This window comes from Tachyglossus aculeatus, chromosome 20 (genome assembly GCF_015852505.1).
Source record: "Tachyglossus aculeatus isolate mTacAcu1 chromosome 20, mTacAcu1.pri, whole genome shotgun sequence".
Taxonomy (NCBI): domain Eukaryota; kingdom Metazoa; phylum Chordata; class Mammalia; order Monotremata; family Tachyglossidae; genus Tachyglossus; species Tachyglossus aculeatus.
The window spans coordinates 26971444-26979893 of record NC_052085.1 but is presented as its reverse complement, the minus strand read 5'-3'; the positions used below and the strand labels follow the sequence as shown (position 1 = coordinate 26979893).

Below are 8450 nucleotides of genomic sequence, written 5' to 3'. Positions count from 1 at the left end.
ATTGTCTTCTAGGTCTGTTCAGTTCAAGGTTGCCTATTTTATTCTTCAGATTCTTGTTTAGTCCTCAAGCTGAACCTCATCTATTTCACTCACTTTAAACACTAAATGCTTAATTATGTATCTTTGATGATGATGATGGGTGGGTGATTTTATTGTCTGTGGTAGTTGCGGTTATCAAGTAATTACAGATCATCCATATAATGTGTAAAAAATAAAACAGGCAGATAGTCTTTCCAGAGACTTGTGCTCTGCAGATTCATCTCCTACTTGGAATGCACAACAAAAATAAATCATTCCATTAAACATTTTTATTAATGCTCTCATTTACAGATTGGAATATTCAAAGTCGAGTCACACACAAGCTGTGTATTAATAATGGACCAGGATAGTAGTGAATATAAAAGGAAACTTCAAATTGGCATTAAGGAGGTTTGCAGGGCTCTTTTCCAAATGAGGTTGATGCATATCTGAGGCAAAGCTATTTATCTTTTGATCTCTTGATCTATCTCAGTTGATCTTCTGAAGGTCGGTCTCCTTTATATTTGTTTATCATAATGAATTTCTTTCTCCCTTCAACTCTTTCAGTTCTGCCTCTGGCCTTCGAATGAGGAGAGGTTGTAGCATAAAAAATAAAACAAATAGAAAATGAGACCTCTGAGGTTACTCTCGAGGGGTATGTTTCCATACAACATATTTGCAAGGCTTCTTTCTGGTCCAATTTTAAATGATTAAATTTTAAAAATGTCCATCGTTCATTTCAGCCCTAATTCCACAAGCCAGTGTAACTCACCGCTGAGATTTATTTCTGGCAGTACAGTGTGCATCTTTCTCTGCTCAATTGCATCCATTTTCCTACAGTGTAGATTTTCTTAAACAAGTCCCCTGACCCTCTGGAATAGATATTCTCCATCTCGGGTGCTTTCGGCCTTTATAAACAGTACAGAGAATGTGCTAGATTGTAAGTTCCTTAACGGCAGGAATCATGTCGACTAATATTGTAAGAATAATAATAATAATAATAACGGTATTTGGTAAGCACTTACATTTTGCAGGCACTGTACCAAAACGCTGTGGTTGGATACAAGGAAATCGGGATGGACACAGTCCCTGTCTCATGTGAGGCTCACAGTCTTGATCCCCATTTTACGGATGAGGCACAGAGCAGTTAAGTGACTTGTCCAAGGTCACACAGCAGACAACTGGCAGAGTGGGGATTAGAACCCAGGATCTTCTGACTCCCAAGCTTATGCTCTATTCAGTATGCCACTCCTAAGCATCTAGTACAGGGCTCTGTTCACAGTAGATGCTTAATAAATGCTATTGATTGACTGAATGATTTCTTGAATGGATAGCTTTGATTTGATTCTCATCTGACATTCTTCGGTGATACTTGTTGTCCGTCATTCATCTTGAGTCATGAAGTATTCAGCCATTACTCCGGGGCTCTCCAATTCTTTAGAAACCTGAAATGGAAAAAAAAAAATCAACAAATACGCTCCAATTCTTGCAGTAGAACCAGAACAGCAGGACAGGCTTTTAGCCCACTCCGTCAAAGAGGTCTTTCAGGTGATGCACTTTATTCTTCTTAACTCACTGTTCAGACATGCTCAATATATTTACTCCTTTCATCATCACCCCTTCAGTTATTTAATTATTTTTACTGAGTCTGTTTGCTTTCTGATCCTCTGAAGCCCATTGCAAGCAAAAAATTGTGGCAGGGAAAAGGGTTGCATTATATTCAGAATTTTTCTTTTCGGGGATTCATCCCTTTTCTTTTGTGCATATCTATGGGAAGGGGGTGGAGAAAGAGGAAGGAGATGGTGGAAGAGAGTGAGAGAGAGAGAGAGAGAGAGAGAGGGAGAGAGAGAGAGGGAGAAGCAGTGGCATAGGGCCTGGGAATTAGAAGGTCATGGGTTCTAATCCTGGCTCCACCTCTTGTCTGCTTTGTGGTTTAAGGCAAGTCATTTCACTTCTGTGCCTCAGTTCCCTCATCTGTAAAATGAAGATTGACTGTGCACCCTTTGTGGGACAGGGCCTGTGTCCAACCCAATTTTAGAGAAGCAGCGTGGCTCAGTGGAAAGAGCCCGGGCTTGGGAGTCAGAGGTCATGGGTTCTAATCCCGGCTCTGTCGCTCATCAGCTGTGTGACTTTGGGCAAGTCGCTTAACTTCTCCTCTGTGCCTCAGTTACCTTATCTGTAAAATGGGGATTAAGACTGTGAGCCCCATGTGGGACAATCTGATCACCTTGTATCCCCCCAGCACTTGGAACAGTGCTTTGCACATAGTAAGTGCTTAATAAATTTCATCATTATTACTATTATTAAAAGAGGAAAGGGGGAAAAGGAGAGAGATGAAGAAAGAGGGAGAGGGAGAAACAGTGAGGAGTAGAGAGCAAGAGAAAGAGAGGATGGGGAGTGGGAAAGAAGGGAAGAGAGAGAGTAATATGGGAAGTATCATGTCATCTCAATACATCTGTCAAGATTCTGGGCAGAATATTGTACTCCTAGAATCACAGTGAGGATTTAGTTTCCAGTGTGGCTCAGCAGATCTAATCTTTGCTTTAACATTAGATACAAGAAAGATTAAGGGACAGCACCAAGGCCTCTTTACAGGAATAGAGACCTAAGAAAAGCAAATTGACTGCAGCAGAAGATCTGGGCTCTAGCCAGCTTTCCTACATGAGAACTTTATCTGAACTTTCTTCTTAGGTTTGTTCCATAATCATAGCTTAAGCTGTGTGAGAATTAAGCGGGTTTTTTGGAACCTACGCCCATCACCAATATTGTTGAGCAGGGCTGAATAGCAGGTCAGTCAATCAGTCAGTGGTATTTATTGAGTACGCACTGTGTGCAGAGCACTGTACTAAGCACTTGAGAGCAGACAATACAGTTGGTAAACATAATCCCTGCCCACAAGGAGTTTACAATCTAGTGGATGGTTTTCTTTAACCTTGAGGATGTAATACTTGACTTTGTAATGTGGAAGGTGGAATCTGTTGTTTAAGGTGCTTTCAGATCTCCCAACTCAATAGCCCACTAACAATCTTGAAAACCTTAAAAGGAAGTTCGAGATATTGATGACTACAGTCAGTAAATGGTATTTTTTGAGCATTTACTGTGGTTTAGAGGACTGTACTGAGTACCTGACTATACCATAGAAGTGAATATTTCTCAAGAACCACATGGCAGAGTGACTAAAATTCTTCTGACTGTAGTTATTCTAAAAAGGACTGAGTTAAGGAGCAACCAGCACCCCACAAACACTAGGCATAACAAATTTCCCTTGTCAATACAGAGCCGAATGCTGGCATTGCGTTCTGTTACCTTAGGAGACTAGTCACTGATCCACAGGTAGATAAAACCAAACCTGGAAAGCCACCTGGAGGAGATGGGATTTTAGATGGGCTTCAACCTGGAGAGAACTGACATCTGGCGGATTTGGAAAAGCAGGAATTTCAGGCCACCATCTTCTGTGTCTGCTAGCTAGGGTGCTGGGCTCAAGTTTCGACCACTTTCTCACAACATAGAGAAGCACAACTGTCCCAGCTCTGTCGGTACTGAGAAAATTTGACATCATTTCAAATACAAAAGTTTCCTCCCTTGTTTTCTACTGCTTCAAAACTGAATATGTTGAAGTTAACAGTTATCTCGTCTGGAAAATGGGAATTAAGATTGTGAGCCCCATGGACTGTGCCCAGTGTCATTAGCTTGTATCTGCCCCAGTGCCTAGTACAGTGCCTGACACATAGTGAGCATTTAACAAATACCATGAAACAGAAAAAGAGAAGGAAGATGTTCAGTCCATGTAGAAAGTTTCACTGCCTTATTTACTTAAGTAATACAACTACATTCTGTGGAGGGCATTCATGAACAGTGTTAGTCTAAATGGCTGAATCAGATCCTTTAGTATTCATCTTTGAATTCGGAATTTCTCGTATGTAAGGTCATTCAATCAGTGATTATCTTGTATCTACGCCAGTACTTAGTACAGTGCTTGGCACATAGTAAACACTTAACAAATGCCACTATGAGTAAATTAAAATGGTGATCAAATACCTGTTCTCCATCCCCTTTAGACTGTGAACCCCATATGGGACAGAGACTTTGTCTGGCCTGATTATCTTCTATCCACCCCAGCACTTAATGCAGTGGACCTGGTTTCTAATCCCTGCTATATGACCTCGGGCAAGTCATTTAGCTTCTCAATGCCTCAGGTACCTCATCTGCAAAAGGGAGATTAAGACTGTGAGCCCCATGAGGGACATGGACTCTGTCCAACCTGATTACAGTCCCCTAGATGGTAAGCTTGTTGTGGGCAGGGAATGTGTCTGTTTATTGTTGTATTCTCCCAAGCGCATTTATTAAGTGCTCAATAAATACGATTGAATGAATGAAGGAATGAATGACTACCCAGCACCTACCTGACATATAGTAAGAACTTTACAAATATCGTTTTTTAAAAGTGCAGTGCTTTGCATATAGTAAATGCTTTAAAATGCCATTATTACGAAGATGATGATGAAGGATCTTCTGGTTGGTCTTCCTTCGGGGGGGGTGGGGTCAACTGCTACGCTGCAGGCATCAATCCAGACCATCCATTATGTCCCTCCCTCATCTTGTAGTCCCTCCAATTACTGTAACAAGTGAGTCATCTCCAAGTTACAGAGGCTGAAGGAATGCATAGGCAACCACTGTGAAGAGCAGGTTGCTCCCGAGAGGATTTCCCAATCCTCCCTTGAGTCTTGCTTGGTAACTCACTGTACCAGAGCAAGGAAGTCTGCTTCTGCCAAATAAAAAAAGGGAAGGATTATGATGTAGTCTTCCCAAATAATCCCTGGAGTACATTGTCAACGATTGCCCTGGCACTTCCGTGACTATTCCTTATAAATGATCAGCTCTGTCTTTTGGTTCTTTCCTTTCGCTTTGAAAAACCCTTTTGCCGAGGCCGTTCAAACCTCATTAAGTTGTCATGTTCTCAAGGCAGACTGATCTCCCTTTTAAATTAACTACTGTATTGGTTGACTTGGAGTGGTGTGACGTTACCCTGTGAAATGATATGCCAATATCTTCAGTGCAGTGAGTCATGCTATTTTGCAAAGCATCCTAAGTAATATAGAGTCTAATTCATCATTGTGTGGCAAAGGTTGAAATTGAATACCAATGTTACCTCCAGACTTAAGTTTTGAGTATTACTTGGTCACGAGGTGAAAGAATGCCCTATATTTTGATTGCAATTATAATAGCATCCTTTTACCCGGAGCAATATTAGACGAGTGTTGTCGCTATTTGCATTCTGTAATTTCAGTCAAAATGCTTAGGTTATTTATATACAAATCCTCAAGCTATGACTGCATCATTATGTATAAGACAGAAAAAGGAAATCTTAAGAGATCTGTAATTCTCCACTCACAGGAAATAAATATTTCAAGATAGTTGGACTTTTGGGTTTATTGCAGATCAAATGACATGACTGTTGCTGATCTCGATCTCCAATCTCCTGAGTACTGTTTTAGAGGAGGGAAGATTTAACAGAGTAGATTGAACATTCCCCTATTCTTTCTATCTCCTGGTTTAAAATTCTGATTCACCCAAGCCATTTTCATCAATATGCACCCCAAATGAAAAAATGCAAATGAGTTCTTATCTAGGAAAAGAATAAAGAAGGGAAAAAGGCATTGAGGATGCATCATTCGGAATGATAACCCACCTCTTTCTTTGTTGAAAGCATTTATGGAGAAAGAAAATCATGGTTTTCCTAGTCAATTCAAGGGCAAAGATATACTGTCCTAGCAGAAATACCCATGTTTCATCTGAGCCAGTTAGGGGATGTTCTTTTCCTTCTTCTGTCTGGTTTTCCTCCTTGGCATACGTCTTAGAGATTTAGGGATATGTCATTCATTACATTAGATTATAAAATCCTGGAGCAGAGTGAGCAGGTTTTTCCTTTATGGTATTTGTTAAGCACTTACTTTATGCCAGATACTGTACTAAGTGCTGGGGTAGATATAAGATAATCAGATTGAACATAGTCCACATCCCATATGGGGCTCCCAGCTTAAATCCTCATTTTACAGATTAGGCAGTTGAGGAACAGAGAAGTTAAGTGACTTGCCCAAGGTCACGCAGCAGACAAGGGGCAAAGGCGATATTACAACGCAGATCCTTCATTCATTCATTTAATCATTCAGTTATACTTATTGAGAGCTTACTGTGTGCAGAGCACTGTATTAAGCGTTTGGAAGAGTACAATATAACAATAAACAGACTAATTCCCAGTCTACCACAAGCTTACAGTCTAGAGATGAGTTTACAGCCTAACTTCCACACCCTTGCTCTTTCCACTAAGCCATGCAACTTCTCAACTTCTCTCTTGTTTATACTGTGTTTTCCCAAAAGTTTAGTATAGTGCTTCACATAGTGTAGGCTCTCATGAAGATGAGGATGAGGATGAGTTACCCTCTAGAATCGTTAACTTTTCCCGCTACATCTCTAGCATTCTAATATCCGATCGTGAACTTCTCATCCATGAATTTATCCAAAATTTTCTGGAACCTACTGAAAATTCTGATGAACACAACATCCTATATGGAGATGCATCTCCTTCCAAATGTGTTGCATTTGTTTCCTTTTGAATAATGCCAATTTACACCCATCTTCCTGAGAAGATAATTTACCAATGGTGTCAAAAGCATATCAATTTATGGTGTATATTTTTAATAAGTTTTGAACAGAATAATGAGATTGTGGAATATAAGCATGTGGTGGTTAATTGATAACTAAAAGAAGAGAGCATAACTTGATTTTCACCCCTTTGACCACTATCATAGGTTTCTGAGTTTTCATCACTTTATTCCACGTTTTGAAAAGCAAAACAAATTTCTCTACCTGTTGATCACAGCAATTGTATGCTGATTTGCACCCTGTATCCACCCCTCCCTCAGCCCCAAAGCACTTAAATCTGATTCACCCAAGCCATTTTCATCAATATGCACCCCAAATGAAAAAATGCAAATGAGTTCTTTTCCCTCAGCCCCAAAGCACTTAAATCTAGTTCTAAATTCCACCTGCTTTTCTCTCCTTAAGATATAAATGAAATTTAGCTGGAAGGGAAGATGAAAGAGTGTGACTAAGGCCTTCAGAACAATGGAAGCTTTTAAATTAAGATGAGATCATCACTTCTTCACTCAATCCTAACAAGTTCTTTAGAGTTAAAAATATTTTTTAGAACTAATAACGGGAGGTATTTTGTACAGTGCATCTGTGAAACTCAATTTGACAAGAAATGATCAAATCATTTTATTAGGATTTTAAAGAGAAGCTGTACTACAAAGACTATCAAGTTAAAGGAGGGTATTAATTCCAGTGTTCTGAAAAAGGGAGGCAAACTGAAGAATTCAGAACATATAAGCTTATCAACTAGGGACATAGAGAAAAAATGATTTTCCTATAAAAATTGGCAAGTTGTTTTCAAGGATGATTTTCATTCTCTCAAACTGAGAGAACTAATACCCAGTTCTCCTATAATGGTTGCATTTTTGCAAAGCCCTACGTTAAGGATAACTCATGCCCGGGGCAGTCAATTAATCAGTCAATCTTTGGTATTTATTGAGCACTTTACTGTGTTCAGAGAACCGTATTAAGCATTTGGGTTAGTACAATATGATAGATTTGGTAGACAGGCTTCCTGCCCACAAAGAGCTTTACTCCAACACCATGGCACACTGTATCCAAACCAGCTTGCACTCAAGTGAATATTCCCTAATTCCCTAACAATGCCCTATCCAAAGCCTTTAGTGAAAACACACATTATCGCAGAACTGTGCTTCTATAGCTGTTCTTTTGGTTCAAAGATGATGCTCTTGATGATAAAATTTTAACCGTGTGCAGGTGTGGTTGAAAAGACTCATTTGTTTCCAACAGCACTTTTCTCATACTGCAGTATTTAATGCCTACTGTGTATAGGACATTGTACTAGACTCTTGGGGATACATAATAAAGGCAGAAGGCACAATCCTGGGCTTCAGTGATATTGCAGTGTCATTTTCAGAGATGGATTTGCCGGGAACTCCTCTCAGAGTCGCAGCTGGAGAGTTTCCAGTACTCTACCAGCCTCGACTACAGGAGGAAGAGTCTAGCATAGGCCGACCCATTCCATTCCTAGCTTGGTCAGTGGCTTGGTCAGTGAGTGGAAGGCAATCTGCTACAAGTCAAAACTCACCTGTGCTGGGCAGCATCATCTGGGACAGAGTTGAGGGTAAAGACTAGTTTACTGCGCCGAAGGAGGCAATGGTAACCACTTTCGTATTTTTACCAAGAAAACTCTTTGATTACACTACTAGAACGATTGCAGATGGAGGTGGGGCATTCTGGGAGAGATGTATCCGTGGCGTCGCTATGGGTCGGACTTGACTCGACAGCATGAGACAACAACAACAAGGCAAACGTAGACT

At 40.2% G+C, this 8450-nt stretch overlaps 1 non-coding gene across 1 annotated transcript; it reads left to right on the top strand.

The window, feature by feature from the left end:
• Window positions 1-8065: 8065 nt before the first annotated feature.
• On the top strand, window positions 8066-8208 carry LOC119941677. Its single transcript, XR_005455265.1, has one exon. It is a non-coding gene; the product is annotated as a small nucleolar RNA SNORA7 (small nucleolar RNA).
• Window positions 8209-8450: the final 242 nt, after the last annotated feature.